Source organism: Aotus nancymaae, unplaced genomic scaffold (genome assembly GCF_030222135.1).
Source record: "Aotus nancymaae isolate 86718 unplaced genomic scaffold, 86718_ANA_hifiasm-v0.15.2.pri h1tg000064l_0, whole genome shotgun sequence".
Lineage (NCBI taxonomy): Eukaryota > Metazoa > Chordata > Mammalia > Primates > Aotidae > Aotus > Aotus nancymaae.
In genome coordinates this window covers 5,255,527-5,272,668 of record NW_026988478.1, presented here as the reverse complement: position 1 = coordinate 5,272,668, position 17,142 = coordinate 5,255,527, and positions in this window count along the sequence as shown.

Genomic DNA, 17,142 nt, shown 5'->3' with positions numbered 1-17,142 from the left:
TGTTAGGTACTGTAGTAAGTACCTCACATAGTTTCATTTATTCCTGAGAACGCTGCAAAGCATGTCACCAACCCTTAGGGAGTAGGAAACTGACGCTCTGACAGGCTATGCAACTGGTCAATGGAAATGTGCAGATCTGAACTCTACCTAGCTCCAAAGAGTGTACTTTTTGCTAAAATTTCTCATTTTTTTTTTCCAATTTCCCAATGGAGGGAGAGTTGTGACTAGATTTGTCCAACAATTTTAATAATTTCACCAGCTGGGTGGGGTGGTTCACGCCTGTAATTCCAACACTGTGGGAGGCTGAGGTGGGAGGATGGCTTGGGTCCAGGAGTTAGAGACAACTGGGAAATAGTGATACTCCGGCTCTAAAAAAAAATAATAATTTCACCCAAGGTGGGGGTGGGATTTCTAAATCGGAATCTCTTGTTGAAATACTTAGTGCACTAGTTAAGCCCCACTTCTTTTCAAAAAATAACCAACAGATTTTTAAAAAGGTTAGAAATCCTTTTAAAACAAATTTCATCACAGAGCCCCAAGTTAATTGTCATTTTGGACAAGTCCCCAGAGTTAGTGGCTCTCTCCTATGTACGCTAGCTACCACTAGGCAGTAAAAATAATTTACCCAATTCAAATACATACTGTGCCTGCACTATGTTAAGACTCCTTACTGACAAAGAGAGTACAAAGCTAAATAAGGTCTATCACAGACCTTAAGGAGTTAAAGGACTAGAGGAAGAGTCCATTTACAGTATGTGTGCAGTTACCATTTAGTCGAGGCAGATGAAGTGTGAGAAATCCTAAAACAATTGTATCTACAGTATAACACGCCATCACAGCCCAGAGAAGGAAAGCAACTGGTGTACTCATGACGTTATGTTGTTAGTAGTACTTGTTTACATTATGTCTCCCTCCCTGACAATCCCTTCCAACCTCTGTCAGCCTCCTCCTCCACAATCACACACACACACAACCACACAACCAGGAAGGGAAGCCATCGAGCGAGTATTCTGAATCCTAAAAGTGATTGTAGTTTTAAAAGTGCAATGCCTGTGCCTGAAGAAAATTTGTCTTTAGTTTCATCAGGTGAAGAAAGTTAGTTTTATAACACAAGGCCCACCGGAGAAGCCCAGGAATGCTTCTCCACATGACTCACTTAGCATGGGAAATCACTCAAAGCAAACTGACACACACAGTATTTCTCAAATTTTTCTTTTTCATTTAGCAGGTGGTAAAGGAACACAACTGAAGTTAACGATAAATGACACTCTGGACATTTTCTTCCACTATGAATGACAGACATTTAAGCTAGTTCCGTCTGGGAAACTCAAACAGAATTATGTTCATCTCATAAGTCACAAGAACCAAATTCAGTGGAATACGAGCACCCAAAACTTGACAAGACTTGTATTTAACGCAGCCTGCAAATCCCCAAGAGTCCACGATGAAATACAAGAACAGGAACACTGATTTATCTCAACTGATGTCAGCTCCTTCACAAACTTGCCAATAATGATCTTTTAAGAACTGCACCCTGTGTCCTCATCTGGGCACTCCAACGGTTTAGAAAAACTGAATAAACTGCTTCTTCGAAAAATAAAACAATTGTGTGGGGGGCTGCGGGAGAGTAGCAACAAAAAAAAAGGCACACTGGTTTTTACTGTAATGAAGCAATAAACTCTCCAAATAACTTCATTAAGGAGCGTCATAGCAAAGAATGAACGCCAAAATAACGCTCAATCCAACTTTCACTGCGAATTCCTGAGTTCACAGTAGGACCTAGAAAATTAAACGTGACGGTATCACTCCGCTATAAGAACTTCCAAAACAAAACAAACCTATCTACCCTCTTTCTTGGTTTAAAAAAAAAGGGGGGAGGGGGAAGTTTGAGGGTTTTTCCATTTTCCAACTTCACATACTGGTTGGCTTTGCAAAAAAAAAAAAAAAAAAAAAGGCAATGAGTCATATTTACAAAAAAATAAAAATGTTTTGTTTTGTTTGCTCTCAAGATACAGCTGCAAGTTGAGCCGGCTGCACGGGTCCCAGAGCGCATGGGGACCGCACAGGTCTCCTGGGCCGCTCGCCTCCGACCAGCGCGGTTTCAGCCCGGCCGCGCCCCCGAGAAGGCGCAGAACGGCCCCGGCAGGCGGGCGCGGTCCGACGTGTTTACCGCCCGGGTCGGCCCCGGGGAACCGCTCCCTCGCGCCCGCAGCACTTGTTCGGGGCGCGGACTCCACACCGCTGCCGCCAGCCCCAGGGGAGGAGTGGGGCCGCCCCCGCGGCGCCGACCCGGGGACCCTGGCCAGGGGTTCGGGGCCTCACTGGGGGCGGGGCGCCTGAGGGGGCCTCCGCGGCCGAGCGCGTCTCCGACCCGGAGAGCGGCGACTGACCCAAGTGGCGCTGCGGGGTGGGAGGCGCGCCGAGCCCCGAACAGACAATGCAGGAGAAGGGTGATGCGAAAGGAGGAGGGGTCCGCAGAGCAGAGGTCCCGGCGCCGCCAGGCAACCCGTCCGTCCCGCCCGCCCCCAAAGCCCCCCGCAGCCCCCGCCCCTCCTCCGAGGCCCGCCTCACCGAGCGGCCGCAGGAGAGGGGCGGCGCTCCGCACCCGGACCCCTCCTCAAAGCAAAACTTCCCCCAACTCCGCCAACTAAGTTGCGCTCTCACCGTGCGGCTCCCGGGGCTTCCCCGCGGGCCGAGCCGGGACAGCTCCTCACCTTCGCCACGGAGAAAGACAATGGGCGGCTGCTCCACCGGTGGCGGCGGCTAAAGCGGTGGCGACCGAGGCGAGCAGTGGACACTACGATCTCGGCGGAGCCCAAGCGCTTCTCCGCGACTGCTTCGGCTCCGCACTCCTCAGCACACAGACCCAGCCCGCCCGCGCATGCGCCGCAGGCTGCCCGGGGTAGACGGGGCACGCGGGAGGGCGGTAAAGCCTGAGAGTCCTCCAGTGAATACACGCGGAGCCAAGGGCTGCGAGCTGGGATTGCACGGCAGAGCTGCCCATCCGACTCCAAAAGACCAATAGTAAGGCTCCTGGGCGGGGTACGCAGGTTGCTAAGGGAGGCTGAGGTTGACCGCCGCTCTTGCTGGCGGCAAAGTGATCAAAGTGGGGTGCCTGGCTGAGGCTGCTCTGGGAAATGCCCACCCACGGTCTCCTCTCCGCCCTGTCTCCAGAAACCGCCCTTCCTCTGTGTGCCGGTGGTTACCTGAACTGTAGCACTTAACCACACATCCTGAAATGACTTACTCCTCTATTTCCCCTACTTCAAATCAGGAAGTGGGGTTTAGTCTTCTGTGTCCACAGCCTAGCAGAGTCACTGCTAGGAATTAAACAAGTGTTGCATGGATGCACAGTGCTATGGCGGAATCACGATTGTGACAGTGCATTCCGTGAACTTTTGGCTACTCGATCACCACAAAGTCATTCCGTGTTCGAGCTGCAAGGGACCTCAGAAATCATCTGGTTGCTTTGAGAAACAAAATGTGGTCCGTGTACCAACTGTGGCCGAGGAGAATATATTCGTTGGTACACGAAGAAACTTCTTTTTTCAAATAGGTAAGTGTCGTAGTGCTCATTAGGAGGGGAATGCCTATCACGTCAAACCATTGTTTCATTAATGTCAAATTAATGTAAAATAAAAAGTGGCACAAAAAAAAAAGTGTACTTCAAAAAAAGTGTTAAGTAAAAACTCTTCTTGAAGTACACTTCAAGGAGGAGGAGGAGAGAACCCTCTGGAGTGCTGGTTCTGTATTTTGACCTGGGTGGTGGATAACAAAAGTATATACATGAATGAAAAATACATCTAGTGCACTTTACATGTTTTATTGTTTTTCTTTGTTTTTCTTTTTTTTTCTTTTTTTCTTTTCCACAGCTAGTAACTTTACACGTTTTAATCATGTATTTTTAATGTCAGCTCTTAAAAATCTGGCACGGGATATAACCCCCACCCAAAAAAAAGAATGCCAAGGACTGCCATTTGGGAAACACTGATGCAGGCAGGCTCACAGCAGTGACCAAATACCTGAGAAAGGGTATTGTGAATACCTGATGTGTGTAACAAAAACTTCCATTGTTGAATAGCTCCAAATCTCAGAAATGCTCCTAATGTTGAGCTCTGGTGCTCACACTTTTTTTTTGTTTCTTTTTTTTTTTTTTTGCTCTTGTTGCCCAGGCTGGAATGCAATGAAGCGATCTTGGCTCACTGCCTCCCAGATTCAAGCAATTCTCCTGCCACACCCACCCAAATAGCTGGGATTACAGGAGCACACCACCACGCCAGGTTAATTTTTTTGTATTTTTTGTGGAGACGAGGTCTCACCATGTTGGCCAAGCTGGTCTCGAACTCCTGACCTCAGGTGATCCACCTGCCTCAGCCTCCCAATGTGCTGGGATTACAGGTGTGAGCCACCACACTTGGACTCTGGACCTATTTTCTTAATCCTCACAGAATGGCTTTTAAAAGAAAAAAAAAAGGCCAAGCATGCCCAGTTCTTCATGTGAAATTATTTCTGTATCACCTCATCATGCTGCTTACCCTCTTCCACTGTTCTCTAATCTGTCCTTGTTGATATTTAAAAGCTGGCACAAAGCTGGATGTGATGGCTCACACCTGTAATCTGAGCACTTTGGGAGGCTGAGGGCTGAGCACTCCAGCCCAGGATTTCGAGACCAGCCTGGGCAACAGGTGAAACCCTATCTGTACTAAAAAATACAAAAATTAGCCAAGGGTGGTAGCCCAAATCCCAGCTACTTGGGAGACTGAGGTAGAAGGATCACTTAAGCCCTGGAAGCAGAGGTTGCAAGTGAGCCAAATTGTGCCACTATACTCCAGCCTGGGTGACAGAGTCAGACCTTATCTTTAAAAAAAAAAAAAAAGCCTGCACAGAGAGAGAGAGGACACCCAGACCCTAGACTTGACTGACTTCCTCAAAGCAGCCTACCATGAGCCGGTCACTTCTCAAAGAACCTGTCTCCTGTGAAGCAAGAGTGCTAACCAAGAAAATCACTTGGACCCTAACATTTGATCATCCAATGACCTTCCCTTAGAAACTGCTGGTCCGTTTCAGAGGCAGCAATAAATGTTACCATGTCATCTTTCTATGCAAACTGACAACACCATTCCCCGCTTCCTGCCTCAGCAGGATTTGCATCTTTCCAATGGGCTTCAGGAAAAGTTAAGAGTCTAGCACTTCTCGAATTTACTGTGCTTACAAATCACCTGAGAGTGTTTGTTAAATGTGGATTCTGATTCGGTAAGTCTGGAGTGGCATCTGGGATTCTGCATTTCTAAAAAGTTCCCAGGTGCTGCTGAGGTAACTGGTCTGAAACGTGACTTTTTTTTTTTTTTTTTTTTTTTAAGAGGGAGTCTCACTCTGTTGCCTAGGCTGGAGGGCAGTGGTGCAATCTTGGCTCACTGCAACCTCTGCCTCCAAGGTTCAAGTGATTCTCCTGCCTCAGCCCCCCAAGTAGCTGGGATTACAGGCTCGCACCACCATGCCCAGCTAGTTTTTGTATTTTTAGTGGACACAGGGTTTCACCATATTGGCTATGCTGGTCTTGAACTCCTGACCTCAGGCGATCTGCCCACCTCAGCCTCCCAAAGTGCTGGGATTACAGGCATGAGCCACCATGCCCAGCCTGAAACCCGACTTTGAAGGCAAGGGTAAACCCTAAATTCCCCAAACGGCTGAGCCCTCTGTCCTCTTTGGGGATTCCTAAATTGTTATCTGCATGGCTGATGTCGTCTCATCATTCAGGCCTCCATTCAAATGATCCTCCTTGGAGAAACCTTCCTTGGCCACCCTCCCTAAAGTAACTCACTCTCATCTAGTCCCTCTCTTGCATATTACTCAGTTTTTTTCATAGCATTTACCTCTATCGGAAAGAACCTTATTTATCTTGGGTGTTTATTGGCTCTTCCCACTATAATGTAAGCTTCCTGAAGTCTGTTGTGTTTTTCCCCTCTCTCCTGCCCCCTAATAATATCTGGTTACAGTATGGACTCTATAAACGTTTCGCATTAGTAAATTTGTACAGAAGGAGCTTCTGTAAGGAGGCTTCAAACTGAGTGTCCCTGATACTAATGACTTGTTATTCCAAGGTGTATCAAATATTTCTACACAGTGTGCCCCATTTCATGGAAAGAGGTCGCAGGTTTAATCATTTTCTCATGTTCTCGGGAAGTTTACAAGCCAGAAAAAATGCGTTATTAAGCAGTGGTAGGGTTTTATATCTCTGAACTATCTCTCCATTGACTTATATTTTCCCAACTGATTTACACAGGTTCTGTATAATACCTAAAAATATCACAAGAATAAATCCCATTTTACAGAGATTTCCTGGCAATGCCAAAGCAAAGAAAAAACAAAATTAACACAGTTAAAAGACCATAAATTTCTCTTGAAACTCACACTGTCTAAATGTCCACTTTGATAGCAGAAGCACTGGAACAAATGTGTCCCAGTGTTCCTTCACAGCAGTGGACATTGTATTGCTTTTGTGATAGAAGGCATGCCCTGATCAGGTTTTCAGAGCATCAACCTTCAGCTCCTTGCTTGGTGCGAAGCCAGGTAGCTCTACCACAGACCCAACTCCATGGCCTCAGCGTGGAATCCAGACCAGACTCTCCTGATGTGTCCTATCCACGGGCAACAGTGACCACTTTGGAGTTGGACACATGATCCCAAATAGGTCAATCAGGGGTGACAAAAGTAACTTCTACCCTCTGCTGGAAGTAGGGTCTTGCTTGACTGGAATATTTGTCTCCCTTAAATGGAATCTGGAAGGATATGCCTGTCAGCCATCTTGTCACCATAAAGAAAGAACCTTTAGAATGGAACTGGAACAGTGGAAAGTAAACAGAAATGAAGAAAAACAATGTCTTCGTGACATTAGTTTCACTGCTGAATCCAGCAGTGTAGACTTTTCAATCCTGTAGACAAATAAAGCCTCAAGTGGAGGTTTCTGTCACTTGCATCCAGAAGAGTTCTAATTGCCACACCTCCCATGAGCTGATGATCCCTGATCAATTCCTTAACAAATTTCTATTGAGAGTTTACTGTGTGCCAGGCATTAGTCATGGTCCTGGGGTTATAGGTGGAGAAGAGGTTACTGTCTTTAAGAAACTCACGGTCAATTGAAGGAAACAGGCAGGCAAACCAGGAAGAAATCAAATGTGTGGGTGCCTTTAAAGAGGCAAATGCAGAGTGTTAGGGGGAACAAAGAGTATTTCTTTCTTATTTCTTTCTTTTTTTTTTTTTTTTTTTTGAGATGGAGTCTTGCTCTGTCATCTAGGCTGGAGTGCAGTGGCATGATCTCGGCTCATGGCATCCTCCGCTGCCCGGGTTCAAGCGATTCCCCTGCCTCCGCCTCCTGAGTAGCTGGGACTACAGGCACATGCCACCATGCCTGGCTATTTTTATTTTTATTTTTTGTATTTTAGTAGAGATGGGGTTTCACCATATTGGCCAGGATGGTCTCGATATCCTGACCTCGTGATCCGCCCACCTTGGCCTCCCAAAGTGCTGGGATTACAGGCCTGAGCCACTGCGCCCAGTCAAAGAGTATTTCTTCTAGTTAAAGGATGAAAGTTTAGAAAAGATGAGACAAATAAGCTGGGTCTTGGAACACAATCAGGCAGATAAAGAATGGTGGGGTAGTGCAGGAGACTAGGGTGTATGTGTATAGACAGTAGAATGACCTTTCCAGAAAAGGGAAGAGCAAATTCAAAGACACGGAGGTATTACAAATACAACACACATAAGAAATGGGGTGGGAGATGAAGCTGAGGGTGGGGAGTGGAAGCCAGGTCATGAATGCCTGGTACACGGCTATGGTAAGGAGTGTGGCCCTTATTCTGAAAGGTAAAAAGGAAACAAAAAGTGTGAAGCAATAGAACAGTAACGAGAGCAGATTTTCATCTTATAATAGAAAGATCACCTTACACCATATGTCAAGGCTGGATTTAAGTTGGAGATGAGGATGGATGGGGAGAGGGGAATCTGAGAGAAACCTGGCTCCAGGCAGAATGTTTTGCAGTCTAGAGCTGAATTTTTATTTCTTGGGGGCAGAGGGAACCTTACCTCCTCATTGTCAAGCCCAATGTTATCCAATATATCTGAGCTATATGTATGCTTTAGAATTTTCCAGTAGTCACATTTAAAAAATAAAAAAGAAGGCTAGGCGCGGTCAATGATTCATGCCTGTAATCCCAGCACTTTGGGAGGCCGAGGTGGGTGGATCACAAGGTCAGGAGTTCAAGACCAGCTTGGCCAAGATAGGGAAACCCCGTCTCTACTAAAAATACAAAAATGAGCCAGACGTGGTGGCAGGCACCTGTAATCTCAGCTACTCGGGAGGCTGAGGCAGAAGAACTCCCTGAACCCAGAAGGCAGAGGTTTCAGTGAGCCGAGATTGTGCCACAGCACTCCAGCCTGGGTGACAGAGTAAGACTCCGTCTCAAAATAAATAAATAAATAAATAAAGTAAAAAAGAAACAGGTGAAATTTATTAATGGGGTATTTTTACATTCTATCTATTGTGCTAAGTCTTCAAAATAATCCAGTGTGTATTTTACACTTACAGCACATTTCAGTTCAGTCTAGCCACATTTCAAGTGCTCAAAAGCCATGTGTGGCTAATGGCTGGTGTGTCCTAAACAGTAAAGGTGAGGTTGTTTGCTTCTTATAGGAGCCTCTATCTAGGAATTCCTTCCAAAGCTCAATATGTTCCTAAAGCCAAAATTTCTGCACCGTACCTCTTCACTTGGATTATCTATTTATTCATCACAACCACCCCAGGCCAGCACTATTATCGTCCTTTTACAAGTAACAAGGAATCTCTTTTGCACAGATTAAGTGATTTGCTCCAAGTCACACCGCTTATCATCCAAGACAGGAATACTAAAGGAAAGTTGCCAAATCCAAGTTAGAATAGTACTTGAATATGATTTCCCTCTTTTGGGTTCTCTCACCCCCTCCTCCTCCCCTCTGTACTTGGAACTACGAACCTATCTCTTCAGCGTATCTACAGAGTAGGCGTGCAGTAGACAGTTGTTTAAGCAACCAATTCCTTGTTGAGAGTACATTTCAGGAGTTCTACAGGCACAAACCAGAGAAATGGCTTAGTGTTATATGCTGAATTGCAGGTAAATGTGCAGTAAATGGCATTCATCATTATGATTATTACCAGTCAGATACTATTAACACTTTAGGGACCTTGACGCACGTTCATTGCAAGCAGTCTTCCAAAGCAGTTGTGCTGATTTATGATTTACATCCCTGTTGTCAGGGCATCAGAGTGCCTAACTTCTCTAATTTAAGTTCTTCTTATATGAAACAAAGAGTTTAGAAGCAGTCAGAGCTAAGTTTGGATCACGGATGCTCAAATTCTTTGTCTGTAAAGGGATCACTCCCACCCAATAGGCACATTATAACAAATACATGAAGCAACCTGGGTATCCCTGAGCACGTTGCCTGGCACAGTGCACATTGCTCTGCCGACTTTAACTCCCTCCTCCACTTCCCCTGTTAGAGACAATAAAATAAAAGGCAGTCTAGGAGTAGATCTGATTATGCAGAAAAATTAGTATTTAACAAATGCAGAGAAATATGTGCCTTGCCAAAATTGTAATAGAGAATTTTCAACAAAAAGTGCATATTGTCATGTACTGACTTCTCAATAGCTGAGGAAGCCACCCAGTCTCCTGCCCCCAGAGGCTCCCCAGCCTTTAATTAATAAATGCCAGATGTACTGCTCATTGATAGAACAATTTATTTGATTTCTGAAACCCTTGCTTTTCTCCATAATGACCTTCCCAGCAAAAGGTTTGCTTGAAGGCTGCTCATGAGACCAAATTAAGCTTCTAAAGTCATTAGGTTTCCAGTGGTAGAAGGGTGAGGGGCGCTGGGTTGATAGGAAGGAAGGACTCACAAATGCCTCAGAATTAAGGGACCACCCTGCCCTAAACAAAGTTATTGCCATATTTCTTAGTCTAGAGTCAAGGGATTTAATTTTCAGGGCATGAAAGGGTCCAGAGATTGTCTCCTAATAACTGCAAAAGAAAACCAGAGTCGGCCGGGCTTGGTGGCTCAAGCCTATAATCCCAGCCCTTTGGGAGTCTGAGGCAGACGGATCACGAGGTCAAGAGATCAAGACCATCCTGGCCAACATGGTGAACTCATCTCTACTAAAAATACCAAAAAAAATTAGCTGGGCGTGGTGGCATGCGCCTGTAGTCTCAGCTACCCGGGAGGCTGAGGCAGGAGAATTGCTTGAACCTGGGAGGCAGAGGTTGCAGTGAGCCGAGATCGCACCATTGCACTCCAACCTGGCCCCTGGAGACAGAGTAAGACTCTGTCTCAAAAAAAAAAAAAAAAAAAAGAAAGAAAGAAAGGAAAACCAGAGTCACTTTTCAGGGTAACATTATTTTGATTTGGTTAGGTTTCATGTGGTATTGACTTTAAATGTGGGTTCCAGCTTGGAGAAGATGGGGGCTGTTTTTCTGCCTCCGGAGAGATTTATGGGCTAGCTCAAGTGCTGCACATTTCCTCTTACGGCTTTTCTCTTTATGCCCAGCCTTTTCCAGTTTATTCAGCTGCTCTCATAATTATCCCCAATTATTTATAATGGTACGTTTCTGAAGCTGGAGTTAGAGAAACACCATGTTTTTGAGCCCTAAACACTAATTAATGGAAATGGACTCCAACAACTCATGTGAGGCCTAAGCTCAGCTTTTCTCGGATAGAACTTCGTAAACATTTTTCCTCATTAGTAATAGAACTTTTTTTCCCAAAATGATATGGAATTTTCAATATTAAAGGAAAGAGGTCCTTATGCGTGTACAACTGTTACAAATAACTACAGTTTTGGCACAGTTTAATTCAGTTTTTCTTAAAGTGCTTCTCTTGGACTATTAATCCCTTAGAAAAAGCATTGTCTGTTTAAATGAATATAAGAAATACTACAGTTTATATTTCTCTCCTCTTGAAGATTCACTGTGCATAGTAGTATTACATATTAAGGCTCTGAGAAGTCCTGCATTTAAAAAGCCCCAACTGTGTGGCTTTGCTTAATCCTGTATTTCTCAGACTTATTTGACCATAACACCAATTGTCCTTAGAAAACATGTTAATATATCACATCCCATTAAGGACACATTTTTGAGAAACACTGCCTGAACCCCTTCAACTCATCTTCCAGAAAGAACAGGGTAGGTATTATTGATTCTGAAGCACCATTTACCATTTACCCACTGTTAATGGAATGAATGTGTGTGTCCTCTCCAAAACTCATATGTTGAAGCCCTAACCCCCGGTGTGATGATATGAGGAGGTAGGGCTTTTGGGAAATAATTAGGTTTAGATGAGGTCATGAAGGTGGAGCTCCCATGATGGGATGGATGCCCTTATAAGAAGCGGAAGAAACACCAGACTGGGCATGGTGGTTCACACCTGTAATCCCAGAAATTTGGGAGGCCGAGTCGGGCAGATCACTTGAGGTCAGGAGTTCGAGACCAGTGTGGCCAACATGGTGAAACCCTGTCTCTACTAAAATTACAAAAATTAGCCAGGCGTGGTGGTGTGCACCTGTAATCCCAGCTGCCTGGGAGACTGAGGCAAGAGAATCTCTTGAACCTGGGAGGCGGAGGTTGCAGTGAGCTGAAATTGCACCACTGCACTCCAGCCTGGGTGACACAGTGAGACTCTGTCTCAAAAACAAAAAGGGAACACCAAAGCCTCCTCTCTCTGCTACATAAGAAAACAAGGAAAGGGTGGCCATCTGCAAGCAAGGAAGCAGACCTTCACCAAGGAGTGAATGCCAGCACCTTGACCTTAGACTTTTCAGCCTCCAGAATGATAAATAAATGGCTGTTGTTTACCCCACCAGATCTGCGGTATTTTGTAATAACAGCTTGAGCTAAGACACCTACAGTATCATTTGTTTCAAAAGGGACTCTTAGTCCAAACCAAGAGGTGATTTCTTAGTTAAGAAAGGAAAATAAGGCCGGGTACGGTAGCTCACGCCTGTAATCCCAGCACTTTGGGAGGCAGAGGCGAGTGGATCACCTGAAGTCAGGAGTTCGAAACCAGCCTGACTAACATGGTGAAATCCTGTCTTTATTAAATACAAAAAAATTAGCCGGATGTGGTGGCGCATGCCTGTAATCTGAGCTACTTGGGAGGCTGAAACAGGAGAATTGCTTGTACCTGGGAGGCGGAGGTTGAAGTAAGCCGAGATCACACCATTGCACTCCAGCCTGAGCAACAAGAGCAAAACTCCATCCCCCTACCAAAAAAAGGAAAATGTATGCTTCCTAAATCTTGTCTGCAGCTTGATCAGATTACTCCTACTAGGTTTCACTCCATATTCCCACTCACTACAAGCACCTCTTCACTGAATTGCCTGCTAGACCACACACTTGGCTCTGAAAGCGAGATATCCTTCTCTCCCTCATCTGCTCTATTTTCTGCTTTCCCGCTCCCTCAATCCCATGCAGTCATTTCCAACATGCTGGCTTTTCATTCTGCAACAATCTCTTTTACAAATCAAGGTCAAGTTTCCCATTCCTACTTCTCTTGGGCTCATTCACCAACTTTTGATCGAAGGATTGAAATATTCTTCTAACTGGTTTTCCTGCCTCTGATAACTCCTAGCTAGTCTATAGTCCTCTCTGTAACAGAATGATTTTCCTAAAAATACAGCCCTGACTTTTCACTCCCCTGCTTAAAAGACTTCAATAGCTCCCTTTTGCTTACAGAATACTACTAAACACTTTCGCAGATAATTCGATCGTAATTGACTTCCAGTGACAACTCACACAAAAACGACATGAAACTTGTAATTTATCTAAACCCAAGTCCCCACTCAAAGCCTTGAACTTTGGGGATGTAAACAGACCTACGTTACTGGGACACTAGAACTGAGTGCCTAAAATCTCTTTAACCTGTCTTTCCCAGGAAGTATTTCATGATCTAACTAAACTCCCTGCTTAACATCATTTATTTCAGTCCCCACCAGAATTTTACTTTACAGTTTAAGCTTTCTGGTTTACATCTCTAGTCCTTACAGTCTCCCTTCAAGCTTATTCAAATCTCTCTTATCTTAAAAAATGCACGAAATCCTTGACCCGAATACATTCTTAGGACACTGTCCCATCTATCTTCTTGCCTTTGCCATCATACTTTTTAGCCTACTGATTCCACTTGCCCTCTTTGCTTAAAAGCAATCTTATTCAGGTAAAATATACCTTGAATAAATATGCCGATTTTAAGTGTACAATTCAATGAGTGTGACAAATGTGTAACCACCCCAATAAATAAGAAATGGAACATTTCTGAGGTCTCCACAAGTTTTCATATGCTCCTGCCCACAATCCCCACCCCTACCTCCATGTCCCTAGGCTATGCTAATTTTCTTTCTTTCTTTCCTTCTTTCTTTCTCTTTCTCTCTCTCACTCTCTCTCTCTGTATAGAGAGAGCTACACCTATATCTGTCTATCTCTCTGTATATATAGAGAGAGATAGATATTTCTGTCTTTTTTTGAGACGGAGTCTCACTTTGTTGCCCAGGTTGGAGTGCAGTGGTGCAATCTCAGCTCAGGGCAACCTCCACCACCCAGGTTCAAACATTCTCCTGCCTCAGGCTCCCAAGTAGCTGGGATTTCAGGCATGCACCACCATGCCCAGCTAATTTTTGTATTTTTAGTAGAGATGAAGTTTCACCATGTTGACCAGGCTGAACTCCAACTCCTGACCTCAGGTGACCTGCCAGTCTCCTAAAGTGCTGGGATTACAGGCATGAGTCACCAACCACACCCAACCCTATTTCTGTCTTTTTTTTTGTCGGGGATGGGGGGGTGCCTGGACAGAGTTTTGCTCTTGTTGCCCAGGCTGGAGTGCAATGGCATGATCTCAGCTCACCGCAACCTTCGCCTCCCGGGTTCAAGCGATGCTCCTGCCTCAGCCTCCCAAGTAGATGGGATTACAGGCATGCGCCACCACGCCAGCTAATTTTGTATTTTTAGTAGTGGTGGGGCTTCACCATGGTCTCGAACTCATGACTTCAGGTGATCCACCTACCTTGGCCTCCCAAAGTGCTGGGATTACAGGTGTGAGCTACCGTGCCAGGCCATTTCTGTCTTTTTTGAGACAGAGTCTCATTCTGTTGCCCAGGCTAGATGCAATGGCATGATCATAGCTCACTGCAGCCTTGACCTCCCAGGCTCAAGCAATCTCCACCTCAGCCTCTTGAGTAGCTGGGATGACAGGCATGTGTCACCATGCCCAGCTAGTTTTTTTTCTTTTTAAAATTTTTATATAGAGACAAGGTCTCCGTATGTTGCCCAGGCTGGTCTTGAACTTCTGGTCTCAAGTGATCCTCCCACTTTGGCCTCCCAAAGTGCTGAGATTACAGTCATGAGCCATTATGCTGGGTCTAAATTGCTTTCTATCATTATAGAAAAAATTTGTCTTAGAGGCCAGGCACCGTGGCTCAAGCTTGTAATCCCAGCACTTTGGGAGGCCATGGCTGCTCAGACTGAGTGATGAGAGAGAGAAAAAGAGAGAGAGAGAGAGAGACACCGAGAGGGAGAGCAGAAGCAACACTACATTTCTGACATACTCTTTAAGTTGTATACCAACACTTCCGCCTTATTCTTTTCATTAGAAGCTAGTCACTAGGCTCAGTTCACACTTAAGAGGGGATTACAGAAAAGACTGAATTCTAAGAGGTGGGGAGCATCGGGGTCTATCTTGGAGGCTAACTGTAACAATCTATTCTCAGGCCCCTCATTGATTCATCTTCTTCCCACATGTAAAAAATACTCACCACCTCCCAAGACCTTCAAAAATCTCAGCCCATTATAATATCAGCCCAAAGTCCAGAATCTCACAACAAAAATGAGGTCCAGCTGTGGATATAGCCCTTATATATGGTGGTTTTTTTTTTTTTTCTTTGAGATGAAATCTCTCTGTCGCCAGGCTGGAGTGCAGTGGCACGATCTTGACTCACTGCAACCTCCACCTCCCAGGTTCAAGTGATTCTCCTGCCTCAGGCTCGTGAGTAGCTGGGACTACAGGTGCTCACCACCATGCCCAGCTAATTTTTGTATTTTTAGTAGAAATGAAGTTTCACCATGTTGGCCAGGATGGTCTCAATCTTTTGACCACGTGATTTGTCCACCTTGGCCTCCCAAAGTGCTGGGATTACAGGCATAAGCCACTTCGCCCAGCCAGTTCTTCTTAATCATTAAATCTATGAGGTCTGCAAAATAGGCAAGTGTTGTACCCCCTACAAACACACATACAAACACACGCACACTCAGTGTACAATGGGGAAACAGGCACAAGATAATCACTATAGACATTCCTGTTCAAAAAGGGTGGAAATGGGGAACATAAAGGCATCATTGCTGTGGAACAGCCATGGTGGTTCATAGCAATTCTTAATTTATCTGGAGAAGTATTGTGAGTTCCTTGATTAGAACTCAGTCCTAGTTCTTCCCAGGAGTGATTCTTTTAGCTCTTGGTTCCCTCTTCTGAGTTATCTTTCCTTTTTAATGACAGGTAATGTGTGTTTGCAATAGAGTCGTTTTCTCGGCCTGCTTCTTTCTTTCTTTTTTTTTAATTATAAAAATCTTTTTTTTTTTTTTTTTAAGATGGGGTTTCACCATTATGGCCAGGCTGGTCTTGAACTCCTGATCTCAGGTGATCCACCCACCTCGGCCTCCCAAAATGCTAGGATTACAGGCGTGAGACACCGTGCCTGGCCAAGCCTGCTTCTTTCTTGTTGAATTTGAGAACCCAAAGACCTCTTTTCATTTTGTACTGTCTCTTCCTCTTTCAATCTAAGATGGTGATGTTTCTGCTTATATAATTATTTTAAATATGTAGTGGATTTCTTATGAATCTTATTGTGGGGGTCTATGTTATTAAAGTCATACTTGCAAGTGTCTTTGATATAAGCACTTCTCTACTTTGGGTTTCTGTTGATAGACAACAATTTTTTTTCTTTTGGGACAGGGCCTCACTCTGTCACTCAGACTGGAGTGCAGTGGCACAATCATGGTTCACTTCAGGTTCAACCTCCTGAGTTCAAGCCACCCTCTCACCTCAACTTCCTGAATAGCTAGGACTACAAATAGGCACTACTACACCCAGCTAATTTTTGAATTTGTGTAGAGACAGGGTCTTGCTATGTTGCCCAGGCTGGTCTCAAACTCCTGGGCTCAAGTGATCCTCCTGCCTTGGCCTTCCAAAACGCCGGGATTAAAGGTGTGAGCCAGCACAGCCCAGTTGAGACAACACTCTTAAACTACTTAGAAGCCCTATTCTTTGATCAAGAGGATCTGTTCACCACACTTTTACAATCCTAAGAGGCTTTTTGTTTGACTAAAAAGTACTGTAAGGCTCTACTTTCAAGCTTTCTGAAGTTTTAACCATGGATTTATAGATATACCCTTGACTTTATCTATGCACCATGTTTTCCTAGCAGTACCCTGGATTTGAGCTTTCTTCAGAAGCCATTAAAAAATTCTTCTTTTTCTTTTCAAGACATGTTCTGTCATCCAGGCTGGAGTGCAGTGGCACAATATTGGCTCACTGCAACCTCCACCTCCTGGGTTCAAGCGATCCTCCCACCTCAGCCTCCCAAGTAGCTAGGAGTATAGGTGCGTGCCACCACACCTGGATAATTTTTTTTTTTTTTTTTTGGTAGAGACAGGATTTCACCATGTTGAACAGACTGGTCTTGAACTCCTGAGCTCAAGCAGTCTGCTCACTTCTGCCTCCCTGGGATTATAGGTGTGAGCCACTGTGCCTGCCCAAAAAATTTTAATATCATTTGCCATTTAGAGAGTCTAGGAATTTTTTTTTTTTTTGAGACTGAGTCTCACTCTATCACCCAGGCTAAAGTGTAGTGGGGTGATCTTGGCTTACTGCAATCTCTGCCTCCTGTGTTCAAACCATTCTCTTGCCACAGCCTCCTGAGTAGCTGGGATTACATGTGCCTGCCACCATACCTGGCTAGTTTTTGTATTTTTAGTAGTGATGAGTTTCACCATGTTGGCCAGGCTGGTCTCAAACTCCTGACCTCGTGATCCACCCACCTGTAATCCCAGCACTTTGGGAGCCCAAGGCAGGTAG